This window comes from Pristis pectinata, chromosome 30 (genome assembly GCF_009764475.1).
Source record: "Pristis pectinata isolate sPriPec2 chromosome 30, sPriPec2.1.pri, whole genome shotgun sequence".
In the NCBI taxonomy this organism is placed as follows: Eukaryota; Metazoa; Chordata; class Chondrichthyes; order Rhinopristiformes; family Pristidae; genus Pristis; species Pristis pectinata.
Window position 1 is genome coordinate 13027622 of NC_067434.1, and position 19385 is coordinate 13047006.

Here is a 19385-nt window from a genome sequence, read left to right on the forward strand (position 1 = left end):
GTGCTGCCACCTGTCATGCCCTAATGAAACTACAGTACCCCCCAGATGTAGTAGAAGATGATGCATGTTTATTAATTCATTCACAAGCTTGTAAGGCCAGCATTTATATGCCATGAACTGAGTGAATTGCAAGGCCATCCCAGAAGGCAACCAAGAGTCAACCACATTGTTGTAGGTTTGGAATCAAGTTTTAATGAACTGTAGGACAAAAGATTTCCATTCCTGAGAACATTATTGAGCCAGGGAGGTTCGTAGTCACCACTGCAGATGTTATTTAATTAAGTGGATTCAAATTCAATTGAACTCATGGCTCTAGTTTATTAGTCCAGAGCTCTGGTTTGCTAATCCAGATATGTACCCACTATACCTCTACTTGTACCTCTGAGCTCAGGAGGTGATAGGAGGCAGTTGATGACTATAGAAGGAGCCACAGTTTGTGTTGTTTCTGTTTAAATCTGCAAGGGAACTGTTTCTCTTATTTATGGAATGTGAACATCACAGGCAAACCCAATACTTATTGCCCATCCCTAATTGCTTTTGGAAAAAGTGCTGATGAGCTGTCAGCTTAACCAGTACTCTCGAGTGCTATTGGGTAAGGAGTTCCACAAATTCACACCCAGCAATGATGAAAGCACAGCAAAACCTTTCAAAGTTAGGATAAAGTGTGACTTTGAAGGGAATCTGAAGGTGTTGCATTCCATGCACTTCTTGTCCTTGTCCTTCTTGATAATAGTGGAGACAGACTTGAAGGGTACTATGTCACCTTGGGAGTAACTACAGTGGATTTTATAGGTGGTACCTTCTGCAGGCACGATGTATTTATGGTGAAGGAAGCGGATGTTCAGTGTGGTTAATAGGGTGCCAACCAAGTGTCCTGCTTTGCCTTGGATGGTGTTGACCTTCCTGAAAATTGTTGGAGCTCCTGATATGTGATTTAGGAGTGGAAAGGATTTGGGATGTCAGACCAAGCCTCTGGTTCTTTCAGTCACAATATTTACATGGAGGTCCAAATTTTGGTCAATGATGACACCCAGGATGTCAATGGTGGGAGCCTTGGTGAAGATAATATCATTAATTATCAGGGTAGGTGTTGGACTCTGTCTTGTTGGAGATTATCATTGCCTGGCATTTGCCTGGTGAGAGAGTTACTTGCCAATGCCTAATGTTGGCAAGATCTTACTGTTATAGACTGCTTTACTTTGAGAGGTGTTACATATGGAATAGATTATTGTGCCATCGTCGGCAAACATCTCCACCCCTCACCTACTTTCCATAAGGTAAGTAGGTATTAATGAAGTAATTGAAGATGTTTAGGCCTATTATACAGCCCTGAGGAAACCTCTGGAGAAAAGATGATTGATTTCCAAAAAACACAACATCTTCCTTTGTGTAGTGTTTGACTCCAGCAGTGGAAAAATTACCCTTGATTCTTTTTCAATTAATAGGGTTGTGGGACTGAGTTATTTCTATGTCTCTCAATGAATAACAAGCATGGGAGAATGAGAAACTAAACAAGATAATCACTGTGTGACTTTTCATTGTTATATGCCTCTGCCTAAATATAATGAGGAAATCCTTATAAGTGCAGAAGTCATAATTGTGTATAAAAATCTGACTTTAACATGTCTAAGATAAAGCTAAAGAATTATATCATTGCAAAGCTTTCAGGAAGGTGAATGCAGTATGAATCATTAACAATCAACAAAGCAAACAGCACTAATCACGTTCTTCTGCCACACAAGCTTGATCCTTAAATGACTGATGGGAAAGTGGATGTTATTGACTCATCATTCAGATCAAAAGAGATTTAACATCCATTTAGACTAATAGGAATAGCAAATGGATGGAACAATTGTTATAATGCCTCAACCCTACAGAATAAGTAATGCAGGGAAAATTGCCAAGGATCCATCAGTAAAGTAAAATACAAAAATAAAACGCTCCCAATGCTGGGAAACTGAAATAGTATTTCCAGCATTTTCTAATTTCTAGCTGGGTGCCTGGCAGTATATATGGAGAGAGAAACAGAATCAATGTCACAAGTCCATCATCTTCCATTGGGTTGGAACGAGACTGACGGGTGAGTTTGGATACTGCCTGACTTGCATATTTCTAGCTTTTCTGTCAATAAAGTGAAATGTCCAAACACATGAAGTTGCAGCTTCTCTCTTGTGGTGATGCAGCAGATCTGTAAAGCAGTGCTAAGCAAATATTGGCTAGACTTTACTTTTCCTGCATCCTTCAGTTTCAGCAGAATCGTTACTTTCTCAGACTGTGAGCTGATTACCTAGCAGCCAGGGTAACAATGCATCCGAGACCTGGGTCAGCAAAAGCACGGAGAGTCTATCTCCTTAACCAATGAGAAATAAACAGAGGGACATCATAGAAAAAAGTAGGTTGAATTAGTGTCAACTTGAGGATAGCAGAAAAAAAAGAAACATTAGACTAAGAGAAAAAAAGAAATAAGTTAAAGATTTGACATTTTTAAATGTAAGTATGCTGGCTCTTTGCAGGAATGGGACTCCATGGTTTAAATAATTTCCATGCCGGAGTTGATTTTCATTCCTTAACATAAGAAGTAACAATCAAAGCAGACAATACACCTTCTTAATCCTGTTCTGCTATTCAGTACAAAGTACTCTGATTTTTGGCCTTTGCTCCACATTTCCTTTTTAATCCCAATAACTCCATTCATCCAAAACAATCTATCTAACTCAGCTTTGAATATATTTAATAACTCAGACTCCACAGTTCTCTGTGACAGAGAACTACAATAATTGCAATCTCCAGAGAGAGAAAAATCCTTCTCAATCAATCTGAAGAGGTCAGCACACCATTTGAGGACTGTATATCCCCTGTTTCTAGACTCATCTACTGAGGAATCGTCTCTGTAGCATCTAAATGCTTGCCAAGCCCCCTCAAAACCTTAGATATCTCAGTTTTCTAAATCAGAGACTATTGGCCCATTATTCTCAATCCTTCCTCATAAAACAGGCCCTCTCATTTGAGGAATTTTAATCTGACTCCATAAAACCAGAAAATGATAGAAACTGAGAACAACACATTCAAACTCATCCTTTCGTCCATTGCAATGGAAAGTCATTACCCTCAAACAATTACTTTGTTTCTGTCTGCACTGATGCTGCATCTAAATCGCATAAAGTCTTCCTTAAATAAGAAGACCTAAGCTATGCTCAGGACTGCAGTTGCAACAAGACCTTGTTTTCTTACTGCGTCTCTCTTGCAATAAAGGGTAACATTTGACTTCCTAATTATTTGCTGTTCCTGCGTGCTGACTTTGTGTTTCTCATATGGATCTCCAGATCACACTGAATACTGACATTTAAGAGAGAGACAAGGGAGACTGCAGATGCTGGAAATCTGGAGCAACACACAAAATCTATTGACAGTCAGGCAAAATCTATTGACAGAAATGGACAGTCGATACTTCGGGCCAAGACCCTTCCTCAGGACTGGCTCTCCTCTTTCTTTCCAGGTCTCAGCCCGAAACGTCAACTGTCCATTTCCCTTCATAGATGCTTCCCGACTTGCTGAGTTCCTCTAGCATTGTGCGTGTTGTTACTAACATTTAATATTCTCTTTCTATTTAAATAATCTTCTGTGTGTTTTTCCTGACAAAATGGATCACCTCAAACTTTCCCTGATTATTCTGCATCTGCCATCTTTTTGCCCACTTACTTCACAAATATACATTCCTTTTCTGATTTTTTTTGTGTCCTCTCATTAACAAAGATCATAATCTTAAAAGGGTGCTTGCACTTTTAATCATTAACCTTAACTCTCTGCAGCGAGTTTGATAGTCAATTAATGCAGAAACCAATAGGTTTTTAAAAATAACCATAATGTTAAAAAGTGAGATATTGTTTGTGGAAAGTGAGCAACAAACCAGTGTCAATAGGCCTGCAAGTTCTGGATCATCACAACTCACAGTGTCCCTTTCAGCAAATGATGAACCTGGTGGCTGATTGCAAATGAATCATGGCCTGCATCATGAGCGCATTACGTTTCCAGGAAGATTTGACCCATTGTGAGTCACCTTAATGGGATGAAGAGGAAGCTAATGCAAGCTTTCAAAATCTCTGTCCTTCTCAGAGATTTGTTTTGGCAACTATTTACACCTGTGTATACTGAAGCCAACAATGCAACTAAAGGTTTCCACAGTGAACACAGGAACATGTGACGAGTGGTGGAAGAGGAGAGGGTGCAGGAAATGTGCATTGAGCCCAATAGCCAATACCCACTTGAGAATAGTGAATATGGAATACAATACTTGGATTTGTTTTCCTGTGCTCTCATATCAACTTCTTGACTCTGGGTCAGTTTGCAAGTGATTGAAGGACTGAACCATTTTTTCAGGGTCCTTACCATGCAGCAAAAGAAAGTTTACCATCATAGTCATTAATTCTTTTAAACCTATCATTGAACCATTTATATTGATTGAGCATAATGTCACATTTTTGTTAAGCTTCATGAAGCATCATCTGCCCCTCTGAATTTCCAAGAGGAAAGAATGACAAGATTATTTCTGGGTAATTTTAATCAATAAAAACAGAGTTTAAAATGTAGAAAGAAGGGAATGGACTGCAAAATGCACACAGGAGTCTTGAGTTTGGTGCTAGACATACAGGGGCCAAGATATTGCTACATCTGATTATGAGGAATGAACTAAGTCAGACCAGTGAGCTAAGTGGAGGTGAGTACCTTTTGGAAAATGACCACAACATAGTGTTTAAGATCCAAGCAGAATGGTAAATATGTCAACAGCAAAACGTTTATCTAAAATAAAATCTGACTGCAAAGCTACAGAATAAGTATATTTCATGAATAAAAGGAAGCTTTTAGAATGTCATCAATAGGATCAAAACCAATTAAAAAAAGAGATTATACCAAATAGATTATTAATAATGATGTAGGAACTAAAGGAGAATGTGGGAATATAAAAGGCTGTGCAAATGAAGAATTAATTTCAAATAAAATTTATTAGCAGTGGTGAAATATATTAAGACATAGTAAATGAGGAAAATGCGCTAGGAATAGTACATATGGATAATAGAAATGAATTTTGGAAAAAGTACCAAATGAAAATAACTAAGGAGATTAGGCAGTCTGAAATTGTTGATAGGTAACAAAAAGGATAAAAAATGGTTTCTAAGTGAGAAAATAGTATATGTGTTGATTGGCAGTGACAACTGTCTTCACAGTATTCAGTTCTGGAGCACTTCAGCTCCGTCAGTGATAGGATATAAGCCTAGAAATTGGCTTAGACACATTGTTAAAACATCATTCAGGTGCCCCCAAAAAAATCAGTGAATTGAATCTACAGTTCTTTGAAAGCTACCATCATATTTCAAAGTGGTAAGTCTTGAGCTGCAGATTTCCTGACAGGAGCTATGTGAAAAACTAATAACTGTTGTGTCATTATCTTGCTGAGAAGGCTCATTTGATCTTGTGTGAGGTCTTCCCATGACAACCACAGATAAGCTATATAAAAGACTGCCACGGAAGTGAGGAAAAACACAGGGGTTGGAGGGGAGAGAAGGGATTTTCTGTGTGGTCACTCCTCACACAGTCATCTACCCTGATAAAGTCCTGTGCTGTGAGTAGCCCCACACACCTATCAGGACCGGAATGATCAGTGGAGGAGAGGTGGCAGGATTTAGCACTAAAGTGCATATAATAAAATAGTTGCAAACATTGATGGATGAAAGAAAATGATTTTGCAAAAAGAAAATTAGAGCTTTGTAGGCTAAAGCTCTTAGATGCTGTAACCAAAACATCAATGTTAGAATGGAGACTCTTTAATTCCTATCCCATTGGCCATTTCAGTGGGTCTTACCACCCTTTTTTATTAACTGTCATAAACCATTTATTCTCCCAATGCAGGATGTCCATTTCAGTTGGTAGGGTGGTAAAGGTGCAGTGTTGAGCAGGTGATGCTGCAAAGAGGTCAGATGTACTTGCATGGATTCCAACTGGTAGTGTCAAATTCAATTTTGTAAAGGTCATAATTTCACACAAAAGTGATAGCTAATCTACTTTGGATGAAATTGAAATTGGATTTCTTGCTGCTTAAAAAAACAAGTGCTAACAAGTGCTCCAGTTTATAGGCTAAAGTGTGAAAAACTGCAAATGATTCCAAAATAAGAATTGAATGCTTAGAATCCAAAGGGAAAAACATGATGTAGAGATACCACATTATTAGTCTTCATGTCCACTGGACATTTTAGGAAATCAAGTGATAGAAGATAGCACTGAGGTAGATAGTCAGCCATGATCTTGACAAATGGTGAAACAGGTTCAAAGGCTTAGATCTCTATACCTGCTCCTATTTCATATGTTCTTATGAGGTCTGGGACATAAAAATTGTTTGGAATTCAGTTCACCAAGAATAACCTGACACATTTTGTCAAAGTAACTAAGATTATGCTATGAATGGGAGTGTGCTTGAGAAGTGGAAAACAGTGAATTTTGTGGGAACAATTCTTGTGGTACTACAGGGTTGGGTTGGGTTGGGTTGGTTTTAAACTACATGGTTGGGTTGGTTTTGGGTTGGTCTTAAATTCTAGAACTGTATTAGAATTTTTTTTTATTGAGCACATAGTTAATAATGTCTATGTACCGTATCATTAAAACCTCAATTTCTATCCTCATTGAACCACCTTGTCACCTTCTGAAAAAAGTAAACACAGTCAGTCACATACAACCATCCCTCAACAAATCCATTATGACTCTTTTGATTAACCTGTGCTATTCTAAATGATGATATATGTTGTCCCTCAGAAATTCTTTTCCAGTTTTTTGCCCATCATCGATGTTATGCTGACTTTCCTAAAATTATGTGATCTACCCCCTTTTCCTTTTGTAAATAACAGTACCGTAATTACAGTCTTCAAGTTCTCCAATAACAGACCCGTTGGCAAAGAGAATGAAAAATGATGACCACGGCTTCTGCCATACATTTAACACCTTGGGATACATTTTATCCAGGCTGGTGGATCTTATCTAAATTTAAACATGCTAAACTCCTGAATACATTTGTTACTTCAAGTATTTTACACGTTTTCTCCTTTAAGTATAGTGCCTGCATTGACCTCTCTCTTGTGAAGATAAACACAAAGTATTTGCTAAGGACCATACCATGCCTTTCCCCTTCAAATGGGGTTACACTTAGGCTTCTAATAGGCCCACCTCAAGGCCACGAAAGGGGACTTTAGAAGGGATGAATAAAAGTTTTCTCGGGTATAATTTTAAGGCTGAAAGGAGTGGCAGCTGAAGACATGACTTCCAGCGACAAGGGTGATTAAAATCTGGTATGTTCAAGAGGGTAGTTTTAGAGGACTGCAGAGATCTTTAAGCATTGAAAGGCTGGAGCATGTTATAGGAGAACACCATGGAGGGACTTAAAAATATAGATGAGAATTTCAAATCTGAAGTGTTACGTAACTGAAAGTCAATCAGCAATTACAAGGATGATGGGTGAATGAGATGGTGCAAGTTAGGTTAAAGGCATGACTTTTGTGTTATCTTAGGTTAACGGAGAATATATATATGAAGGTGTATCAAAAATCATCAATAAGGACAAAAAGTGCGAATTAAATGTCTATTATTTTACTTGTTTTAAGTTAATTCCCTCATGGACCACCTTAGAGTCATGTTGCCCAGACTGCCTGAAATTAGTCGGTCTCAATGCTTACTGTGGGTGTTACATCAGCTATTTGGGATGATCATGATCATTATCAGGAGGATAATGAACAAACAGAAAGTGAATTTGCACTTTATTATAAGTGAGTATAATGCAGTCATTACCTCAATCAACTTAGAAAAACAATAATTCATATTTCCATTTCTTATATCCTCTTTTTTAAAGAAGCAACTGGAGACGGGGAGAAGGATCAAATGGAGAGATTCAGTTTGGGATTGAGGATAGAAGGGCACTTAGAGCAATCGGGGATCAGAAAGGATTCAGAAGAACCATGGTCAGAGGAAGAAGCTTAGAGGGAGAGTTCTCCTGTGTGCCTTGAGCCAACATGAATTTCTCAGCCAATATCACTATAAGCAGATTATCTGATTATTACTAATTTTTTTTGAGCTTGCTGATTACAAATTGGCTGCCATATGCCCTACATTACTGCCGTGACTACCCTTGGAAAAATTACTTCATTGGATGCAAAGCACTTCAGGTTATTCTGAAGTTGGGAAGGTTCAAAACAAGAAAATGTGATTTTTTTTCTCACATTTGTTCTTCGTGAGTTCACATCACAAGGTAACTACTAGAAGGAATTCTTACTGAAGCTGTTTGCTGCTTCTGAACAAATGGTGTTGCCTTTCCACACATTGCACATGAAGGACTTTAAGCCATTCTGTAAAAATAAAATATTTCCATGTTTAATTCTTTCAAAATTAAATTATTTAAAAAATAACTTCTATGGTTGAATAGAATCAGCTATCATTACGTATATTGCAACCTGATACCAATACTTTTAATCCTATGGTGGGTTTGAAACAGAAGATGCTACGAGTACCTAACATCAGACAGCATCCTCTCCAGTGGAGTACTTTTTTAAAATGGTGAGAAATTGGTATTGGTGTTCAGAGGGACCTGAATATCCTTCTACACAAATCACTGAAGGTTAACATGACGGACAGCAAACAATTAGGAAGGCAAATTGTATGTTGGCTATTATTGTGAAGGAGTTGAATACAAGTATGGAAATGTCTTGCTCCTATTATGTTGAGATGTGCAGTGAAGGTTCATCAGACTGATCCTCAGGATGGTGGATTTGTTGTATAAGGAGAAATTAGGAAGAGTTGGCCTGTACTCTAGAGAGTTTAGAAGCATGCGGGGTGATCTCAGTGAAACGTTAAAAAAAAGACAGGATGGATGCAATCTTGATGTTTCCCCTGACTGGGATGTCTAGAACCAGGGATCACTGAAACAAAATTGGGTCAGCCATTCAAAACACATATGAGAAATCTCTTCACCCAGCAGGTGGTGAATCTTTGGAATTCTCAACCTAAGAGGGCATTGGAGGCTCAATCACTGAGTTTATTCAGGGTAGAGATTGCTAAATGTTTAGTTATTAAGAGAACCAAGAGATATTGAGTTAGTGCAGGAAGGTGAAGGATTGTTAAAGAGATTATCCATGACCTCATTGAATGGAGGAGCAAGGAAACCACACTGTTAATCTGTCACATTGCAACATTTTGCATAAAATAGCCCAGGTTGCAAAGCTTTTGTTGCTGTGCCTGGGGATCGGATTGAGAAATTGAATATACCAGGGCAGTGAAATTAACTTGGGTGAGTACCACCAATTATCCAGATATTTACATAAGTTGTAGGAGCCTATTCCCTTGAGGCTGATGTAGCACAACAGTCAGATTACTAGTCATTCCGATTGCTAATGCCAGCGTGGGAGTGCTGGTGAGGAAATGATCATCTCGTGAGTAACAATGATTTGTCATTAGAAATGAAACCTGACATTGTATGCCTCTGAACAACTTGTAATCTGTTACTGTTTACACACAGGAGTAGGTTACTCTCCCTACTGAGCTGTTCTGCCAATCACATCAGTGTTCTTTGAGCAGCATTCTTAACTTCCAGTTAAAAGGTTGTTGGTCCAAGTCCCATTCTAGAGACTATCAGTGTTGCTTGAAGGAGTGCTGTACTGAAGCAGTGTGCCCTTTTGGATGAAGTGCAAAGCAAGGCAAGTTTGCTCTTAGATCAGTTTAAAAGTGCCCATGGTGCTATTCAAGTTGAGATTGACAAACATTTGAACTGCAAGGACGTCCTGGGTCAGAGTGTGGGAGTGAAGTACACAAACCAAGATTGGATGAGCCATGATTTCACTGAATGCTGGTGCAGGCTTGGGGCCAATTGGTCTACTCCTTATCCTGGCTGTTATGATCTTATGTAATGGGACGTTGCTGTGCATAACTGCTGCACTTCCACTTCTTGTGGCTACACTTCAAAAAGTACTTAATTGGCTATAAAGCACTTTGAGAGATCATGAGATTCTGAAAAGTGCCAAAGAAACATAAGTATTCCTTTCCAATTGGATAATGATTGATCTGCATCTTACCTCCACTGGTTCCTTAACCCTATCACCAGATTTTCCTTAAACTATGAGCTGCGGGAAAATTATGTGGATACTCTTCCTTGCAGAAGATGCTTTGGGCTGTAGAATAGACCTTTCTGCTGTGATTTCTTGCCATTGTGGAGATTATAGTATGGGGACATATCGTGGAAGTGAAAGGAAGGACCACGGAGGGGTGGAGTCTATAAGGAGCTTGTGAGTGGGATTGGGAGGGCGGATGGTCAGAAGGAGGATCATGATCTGGGAGGCAGGAGGTAGATTGGACCTGGGGTGGGTATTCAATGGTGGGTTGTAGAAAATGATGGGTGAGGGGAACATCACCAGCTAGAGGAGTATGCAGATCTTCCCCAACATGAAAACTGCCCTCCAAACCCTTATGTTTGGACATTCATGCTTAATATTCTTGCCCAATTTGTAAAATTCTATTAATCTCCATTTTACACCTTTTATTTGACCCCTGGTTTGAAATAAAACACAAGGATCATAAGTAAAACCCACTCTCACCTTAATACACCCTTCTCATTATCTCAAGAGCCACCTCAGGCAGACATCAGTGATGACATTCACAATTGCCTTCAATATGCCACCACAGCCTTTAGTCAAATGAGGAAAAGGGAGTTTAAAGATCAGGACCTAGCATAAACTTATAGTCTACTGGGTAGCAGTGATCTCTGCCCCCACCCCCCCCCCCCATGTTCTTCTGAGACCTGGACTACCTACTGCTGGCACCTCAAGGTACTGGAAAGGTGCCACTAATGCTGTCCCTCCAAATACAAAGCAGTGTCTTCTCCCAGGCTAACATCCCTAGCACTGAAGCCCTAGTTAGACAGCTGAATGGGCAGGCCATATTGTTTGCCTGCCCAACACCACACTTTTGAAACAGGCTCTATTCTGAGCTCTGGCATTAGAACTTGATATCAAAAGGACAAAGCAAATGATATGCTCAAAGCTTCTTGGAAAAAATGCAACATTCCCTCTGACCTTTGGGACCCATGACTGCTTAAGGTAGAGAAAGAGCACTCAGACGGCATTGGGAATGCTGCGTTCATGCTTTGGGAATACACGGGCACTTGTGTAAATGCTGGAAGGAGCACACCACCTTGCAAACTGTCTACCTGCCTGCCCATCAGGCACCTCCTACCCCTTCTGTAGAAGAGTTGATCGTTTCTACATTGGCCTCATCGGTCATCTCGGAACCCACAGAACCAGAGTGGAAGCAATTCAACCTCATTCTCAATGGACAGGTGAAGAAGATGTCCATCCCTACTCATGTGCTTCAGTTCACTGAAGGTGAATAGAGGAAATGAATATTAAAAATTCAGAAAGCAGCAGCCTCAAATGAGAGCAGCACTTCTCTGCCTTTCTCCATCACATCTCAGAAAGAAGGATTTGCTCTGTTCATCTTTACAGCTTGCTGGTTTTTCTGCTGCCTGCACTCCAAACCTGGTTCTGTCAATTCACATTAGTATAGGAATTGGAGTGGAAAATCAAATATGGTCACAGAGCATAACCAATGTATTCACAAAGTGCAAAGAGTCTGTCAGCTCAATACTTTACAGCACTCAGCAAAGGGAACTATTAAACAATAGGAAAACTGGAGACATGTTGCTAATCTCAGTGAATGATAATTGTGCATTGGCTGCTGGGCATTCAGTGGATCAAATAAGTAACCTGAAATCACTCTGTGACTTTGCCTCAAAGGTACTGTATATAATATATTTACTTCCCCACAATAGTAATGACAGATAATTGGAGTACAGCCTTGGGAAAGATGTTTGATGAACCTAAGTATGAACTGCTCATACCCTTGTATACAAAGGGAAGTGAATGAATGGGAATACCATTCCATCTGAATCACATAATGTTCGACTTGGAAACATATTGCTGGTCCTTCATCGCCACTGGGTCTAAATATTTGAACTCATCTCCTACGAGCACTGTGGAAACACCTTCACCATACGGACTACTGCAGCTCCAGAAGCTGGATCACCAACACCTTCTGATAGGCATTTAGGAATGGTCAGTAAATAATTATTGCCCCTACAGTATACACATTTGGACCTTCACAAAATGGACATCATTACAGCAAACCATAAATTGTAGAAGTGTAACAAAACATTTGTTCAGAAATTTAAAGGATGCTTTCATTCCAGGGCTGATAATGGCAGAAACTTGTATGTAATGCCTTTCACCACCTGTCTGACAATACTTGCAGACAGTAATATATAACAGGAAGGAGCCTAGGGTGAAGGTGCAGTCTTACCACCTATTACAGAGCCCCAACTGTGGTGGCACCCACAACTGGAGGCTATGACATGATCTCTTTCGTCTGACATGATTCTCCTTCATCAAACAGCTTTTAACTCCAAACCCAAATCTCCACGATTATTATAACCATGGCAATAGTCTCATATCTTTTTTATTTCCCACACTTCCATATGACGTAGAATTAAACTATTCGGTCTTTCAAGCCTCTGCTAATGCACAGAACAATCCCATTTCCCCACTAATTTCCCTGTAAACTATTCTCTCTACATTCCTATCAACTTCTCCCAAATTCTACCATTAACCTGAACACTAGGGGCAAGTTAGAGTGGCTAGTTAAACTTCCAACATGCATGCCTTTGAGATCTGGGAGAAAATCCATATAATGACAGGGAGGACATGCAAACACAGCCAGCACCAGTGTTCATGACTGACCTGGGATCGGTGGCACAGTGAGGTAACAGCTGTACTAGCTCTGCTACTCTGCCACCCTAAATCCTGCTCTTGTTTCTTATAGGGATGTCAGTCTTGGAGATTAGAATAGTTTCAACATAAACTTGGAGCTAGGACTGATTGAATCTAATGCTTTCAGTTGCTGCTGATGTGCCAATGTGTCTTGCAACAGTTAACGTTTACTAACAAAGCTCTACTTCCCTCCAACTTTCTTAAAAATTGTCAGAACCTACAAAATGGCATTCATCTTGTGCATTTAAATGTAGCTGTTTCATTGGTATTGTTCTGTCTCAGTCTTTTTAATAAAGTATGTGGAAGCATTGGGGAAAGATTCACAAGGAAAAAGATGGAAATGAAAGATCACAGATTCTGGCAAAGATTGAACAGTTTGGGGCATTTTACCTCCAGTGAAGGTGAAGACTGAGAGGAGATGAGATAGAAGTCTTTAAAATTAACAATGGCATAAAGAGGGTAGTTGTGTCCAGTTGTGGGAAAATCCAAAACTGGATGCCATAAAATAATCACAAATAAATTCAATTGGAAAGTGAGCAGGAATTTCTTCAGTCAGTGAGTGGTTAGAATGTAGAATTTTGTACCACCACAGGGCACAAACCCTGTCTGTCCCTGACTTACAAAAACATCCAAACAATATTAAAAATTAAGGAGACAATGAAAATATTTTAAAAATATAGAGAAATTAGAATACTTAAAAATAATTAAAAATATTTATATTGCTTGCAGCTGTTTCTTGCCGTAGGAATTAATGAGCTTGCAGTTTCAGGGTCAGACAGCTTCAGTGGGCAGATTACCCACAGGGGAGAACTCCAGCAAGCTTCCATTTCACCAATGGGTTCTATTGCAGAGCTGTTAGGAAATCACCAATGCAGGGCAACCAGCACATTTGGGACAATGGCATTCACATAAGAATTGGAACTTGTGCAGAGTTTGGCAAAGAACCGCTGGCATTTCCCAGCAGGTTACTGCCATCAATGTCGGAATTTACATAGAGCAAGTGGGCAGCTGAAATCTATCCTGGGGCACCCTCTGCTGGTCAAAAGTGGAGTTACTCAAATATTTCATGGAAGTCTTGCATTTCCATAGCACCTTTCACAGCATCAAATACTTTGCAGACAATGAAGTGCTTTTGAAGTATAATCACTGTTGTGATACAAGTTTCTCCTGTAATGTTGTATGTTCAACATCTCATCTGAAAGACAAATGCTCTAATGTTGCAGTAATCTCCAGCACTGCACAGGAATGGCAGTTTGGATTTTAGGTTTTAATGTTTGTGCTAACTAATATTGCTAAATTTGAAAATTCAGAGTTGTGATTCTCTGAAAATAGATATTTTGATTAATATTTGTAAAAATCTGGAATGCCTTCCTTTCCAATAAGTTGTGGCAATTTGATAGATCACTGCAGGAGCTATTCCATAACCAGCCAGTCTACTTTCTCTCAGCTCATTTTTAACCAATTCCATGTCTTTTGCTCTCTATCCTTCTCCATACAGTTTAGTAACTCAGGAATGTTTTGTTAAAAGGTCATCAAGCTGCAATGTCATCGCTGTTTCTCCCTCCACAGATGCTGCCTGACCTGCTAAGTATCTCTAGCATTCTCTCATTTTAATTTTAGACCTCCACCATCTGCACTTCTCTTGCTTTTCATCCACCTCGTGGTTAACAGCAGCTCCCTTCTCAGCTTTTGAGAATCTGCTCCTTCAGATCTGCTTCCCTTCAAAGCATTTTTATACACCTGGCCTCTCTCAAGTCACCTCGTCTCTCTGCCTTCTTTCTTAACTATTCCACCCCTCCAAACATTACATTTATTCCCCAATTTAAAGCTGTTTACAGATAAGTTTCTATAAATATTCATATATTCATAGTTTCCCATGACATAATGGCTTCTAACATCCTGGGCACTGTAATAGCATGATATATGTTACTCCATTTCCTTTGGTCCAGTCTAATGTTCCTTTATCTCTGTATTTTTTTTCCTGCTTATAGTCTGTTCATTTGATTTTATTGATGTTGCTTTATTCTCCTGCCTGCGTTTTAGCTTTTCTTTAATGTATTTTTGCATTATTTTGTAAAATAGGAGAAATTGTTCCCAGTTAGGTAAGGTAGAAACCAGAAGATACAAATTAAGATATTTAGCAAAGGAACCAGAAGGGTGAGGAGGGGAAATCTTGTTTTACAGTGTATTGTAGTGATTTGGAATATAACATATTTAATGGTATCTTTAAAAAAATAATTGGAAAAATGTGTTTGGAAAAGAAATAATTGCAGGCTCCAGGGAAAGTGTAGAAGGAGTGGATCTAATTGGAGAACTCTATCAAAGAGCAAACAGAGGCACATTGGCTGAATGAGCTCCTGCAGTGCTGTAAGAACCAATTTCTGCGATACATGAGGCTATCATTTATTAGTTCATCTTTTGCACGCCAGTGACTGGCAATTTCTTCTGTATATTTCAATTTATAAAGCAACAAAATCTGTGTGTGTAGAGACTGCTATGCTTTTAACCTTGCTCAGTGATGCTGTCACTAATTAAATCATACACAATTATTCATAAGCAAGGCTGCTTGAGAATGTAGATGTACAGGGCTTGCAGTAGTTCAAATAAATTAATTTTCTATTATTAAACACCGACAGACCTTTAATTCACATGCAGATTGCATGAGGACAAATTCCCAAAATCACCTGTGGGGATTTTATGAAATGGTGTGTATGCAATTCCATTCTCTACTATTTTAATGAGGTTTAATCACTAATTGATAATCAGTTTTGTGTTCAAGTTTCACTTCAGAGTCTTGAGCACAAACATTTAGGCTAATGATATCAGTGGAGTACCAAGGGAGTGCTGTACTGTTGGAAATGCTGTCTCTGAAGTGAAGTTCCACTTTCTTGTTAAGGTAGGGATGGAAGAACCCGTGGCACTATTTTGAAGAGCTTGGTGTTCATGAGGCCAATATATCAAACTGTGATAGTTATTTAAATAAAATGAGCCAGATTATCCAACTTGTTACAAGTGTTATGGGGGTAATTGCTAGTACTTGCCTTCATTCTGGTTGGCAGTGGGCAGATGCATGAAGTGCCATTCTGATTACTAAGCCTGCTAACTTTTGCCACCTGTTAGCCAGTGAAGCATGTGCCTTGCTATACCATTGGGAGCCAGCATTTCCCAACATTTACTCCTCTGGGAAGCCCCCACCATTCTGTAATCCAGCTTCACTGAGAGGGGTCAGACCACCTGAACTGCTGGTTGTCAGAAGCCTCCAGGTGAGAGGCCAAGGGTCTCTGGCTCAGTCTGAGACTCCAGGTTATTGAGGGAAAGTGGGAGAGTGCAGGGTAAACAATTGTATGGGTCTTCAAAATAATGCCAAGGGTTCTTCCATTCCTACCTTAAGAAGAAAATGGTCACAAAATTCACTAACCCCTCCCATGAGGGAATGTGAATGCTGATGTGGGAGGGGTAAGTGAATTTTGTAACCATTGCTGACACACATAATTGTTTGCCCAGCCAGTGAGATAGGTATTTTAGCAAACAATTCAATGAAGACAGGAATTAACCCTACAGCAACACACACAAAATGCTAGAGGAACACGACCCGAAATGTCGACTGTTTATTTCCCTCCATGGATGCTGCCTGACCTGCTGGGTTCCTCCAGCATTTTGTGTGTGTTGCTCCAGATTCCAGCATCTACAGAACCTCTTGTGTCTCTGGAATTGACCCTGATGTTCTTTTTTTTTGCAGATTCTCTCTTCCTTCCAAAAGATTAACATGGAAGCCATGGTGATGTTTCACAATTGTGCCGTTTTGTAGAGTGGGGGTGGGAATGAAACCACAAGTCAATTGTCTGTGAAACAATGGAAGTTATGTCATCATGTGAGGGATGGTCAGGTGACCTTCCTGCTTGTGAATGGCAAGGAGTCTACCATGTCGAAACCCTCTGGAACTCAGTTTGCCAAGAAGCACCTGAATGTCGGGTCAGGTAAGACCCAGTATGAATTGCCAGCTTGGACCTTTATAGTTTTAGGAAAGAAAAAAGACCGATTTATATTGCACTTTACCTATTCTCAAAGTAGTATCTTAGTGCTTTGCCACAACATTATATACAGAAACAGCTTTGCTGAAAATTGTTGTAATCCTTTTCTCAGCTGAGCCGCCTTTTTTATGGAGATGAGTCAAGGAGGTAATAATTCAGCTGTGCGGAGGGCTGTTGAGAGCAGACCTGGTGTACAAGTTAAACTGCAGAAATAAAACTAAACCAAATGCTGACAACAAGACAAGTTGATATATTGGATAAAACTGGTGAAAAGGAAATTTGAAGGAAAATATGATGAATAACTTTGCACAAAGAGTCTTCAACTTGTGGCGTTGTGGGTTACATATTGGAGGAAATATTTGATATCTCAGAGCAACAAACAATCTGCTGGAGGAACTCAGTGGGTTGAGCAGCATCTGTGGGTGGAAGGAAGTTGTCGATGTTTCAGGTCAAAACCCTGCATCAGGATTGAGAGAGGAGAGGCAAGGTGGCTAGTACAAAGAGGAGAGGGGAAGTGGCAAGAAATGATTCCAAGGTGATTGGTGGACTGAGGAGGAGTGTAAAATGACAGGGAGGTACTGCCAGGTAGGGATGGTGGGGGGTAGGGGGTGTGGAGTTGAAAAACTGTGGCAGGTGAATGATAGATGGAGGCAGACAAAGAGAAAGGAAAAAGAAAAATCAACAGATGCAGCAAGGTGGGGGGAGGGGAGTGTAAAGGTGGGACACAGCTGCTGGAGGGAGATCAGCAAGAACACAAAGCGCTCCCAGAGCTGGATTCGGGTATTTCTTTCTTTCCTCCTACAGATGCTGCTTCACCTGCTGAGTTCCTCCAGCAGATTGTTTATTGCTTCGGATTCCAGCATCTGCAATCTCGTGTCTCCATATGATATTTTAGGTTGCATTTTCCCAGATTGTCATACTGCACAGAACAGGTCCTTTGGCCCACCGAGTCCACGTCTTCATCAAGTACCCATCTACACCAATGCTACACTAATCACAGTTTATTCTACCCACATTCCCTTCAATTCCTGCCAAATTCTACCATTCAGCTACATACAATGGACAATCTACAGTGACTACTTAACCTGCCTATCAACTTTGTGTTTCCTCCAGATGTTCTGGTTTCCTCCCATATCCCAAAGACATACCACTGGCATTGACCCAAATAATTGTTTCCAGTTGTAGTTGGAGCAGTGAGGAAGTGACTGTGCCACTGTGCCACCTTCAGATGGTGTCGAGCTTCCTAAGAATTGTTGGAGATGGACTAATCCAGGTAAGTGGCGAGTACTCCATTGTGCTTCTGCTGTGCCACACTGATGGTGGAAAATTTTTGGAGTGTCAGGAGATAAGGCACTTTCTGCATGGCACCCTGTCTCTGAGCAGCTACTCTTGTAGCCAGTATGATATCACATGTCCTGATGAGGGGTCTGGGGCCCGAAGTGTCAACTGCTCATTTCCCTTCATAGATGCTGCCTGAACTGCTGAGTTCTTTTGTGTGTGTTGCTCCAGATTTCCAGCATCTGCAGTCTCTCTTGTGTCTCTGATATCACACATTGGCCAGGTTCCTCTTCAGACCAGGATCAGAATTATGCAGACTTTTCTTCTTTGAAGTTATGGACAGACTAGGATGTTCTGGGAATGAAGATTAGAAGGAGGAGAACCTATGTCAGAAAAATTTTTTAAAAATACTTCAACATGAAGCAAATTCAAATGTTTATGTTCTTCATACAAAGGGTATTGAGGATAGATAGGTCACTGTTGAGTCGCAGTGATGGAGGCTGGAGAGGTAGATGGAGTTAGGATACAGATCAGACATGATCTTAACTAAATGAAAGAAGAGACTCGATGGGTTGAATGGCCTCCTTGTGTTCCTGTGTTGAACAACAAGGCAAAGCAAAAAAAAACTGTAGAAGCTGGAAATCTGAATTAAATGCAGAAAGGTGCTGGGGATATTCAATCAGTCAGGCAGCATGTGACAAGAGAAGCAGAATGAACGTTTCAGGTCAATGACCTTTTACCAATTGATCATCTGATGAAAGGGCATTAACCTGAAATATTCATTTTGGAGAGAAAAACAGTAATTTCAATGGTGAATAGACGGTAAATAGGATCAAAGGTATTAGAACTCATGGCTCCAGCTACTCAATATTCTGGGCCCTGTGCCTCTCATTTTAGTAAACCAGAAAATGACAATTCGATGAAAGGCAGGAAGGTATACTGTAATTGCAAACACAGCCGTGGCAAAACAGACAAGGGTTCTCCTGGACCATGGTTCTAACTCATTTACTTTTGGTCTCAGTGGGACTGACTGGCTGTTTTTATGATATTGAATGAGAGCTGAATTCTAGCCAGGACTCCATGGAGAACTCACCAGCTCATCTTCAGATGGATTGGACTTAGCTTTAACATATCTTCCAAAAGTCAGCACCCCTGACTGTCATACACCCTGTGAAGCGTCAGCATAGATTGTTGTGCTCTGGAGCAGATCAACCTTTTGATTCCAAGGTGA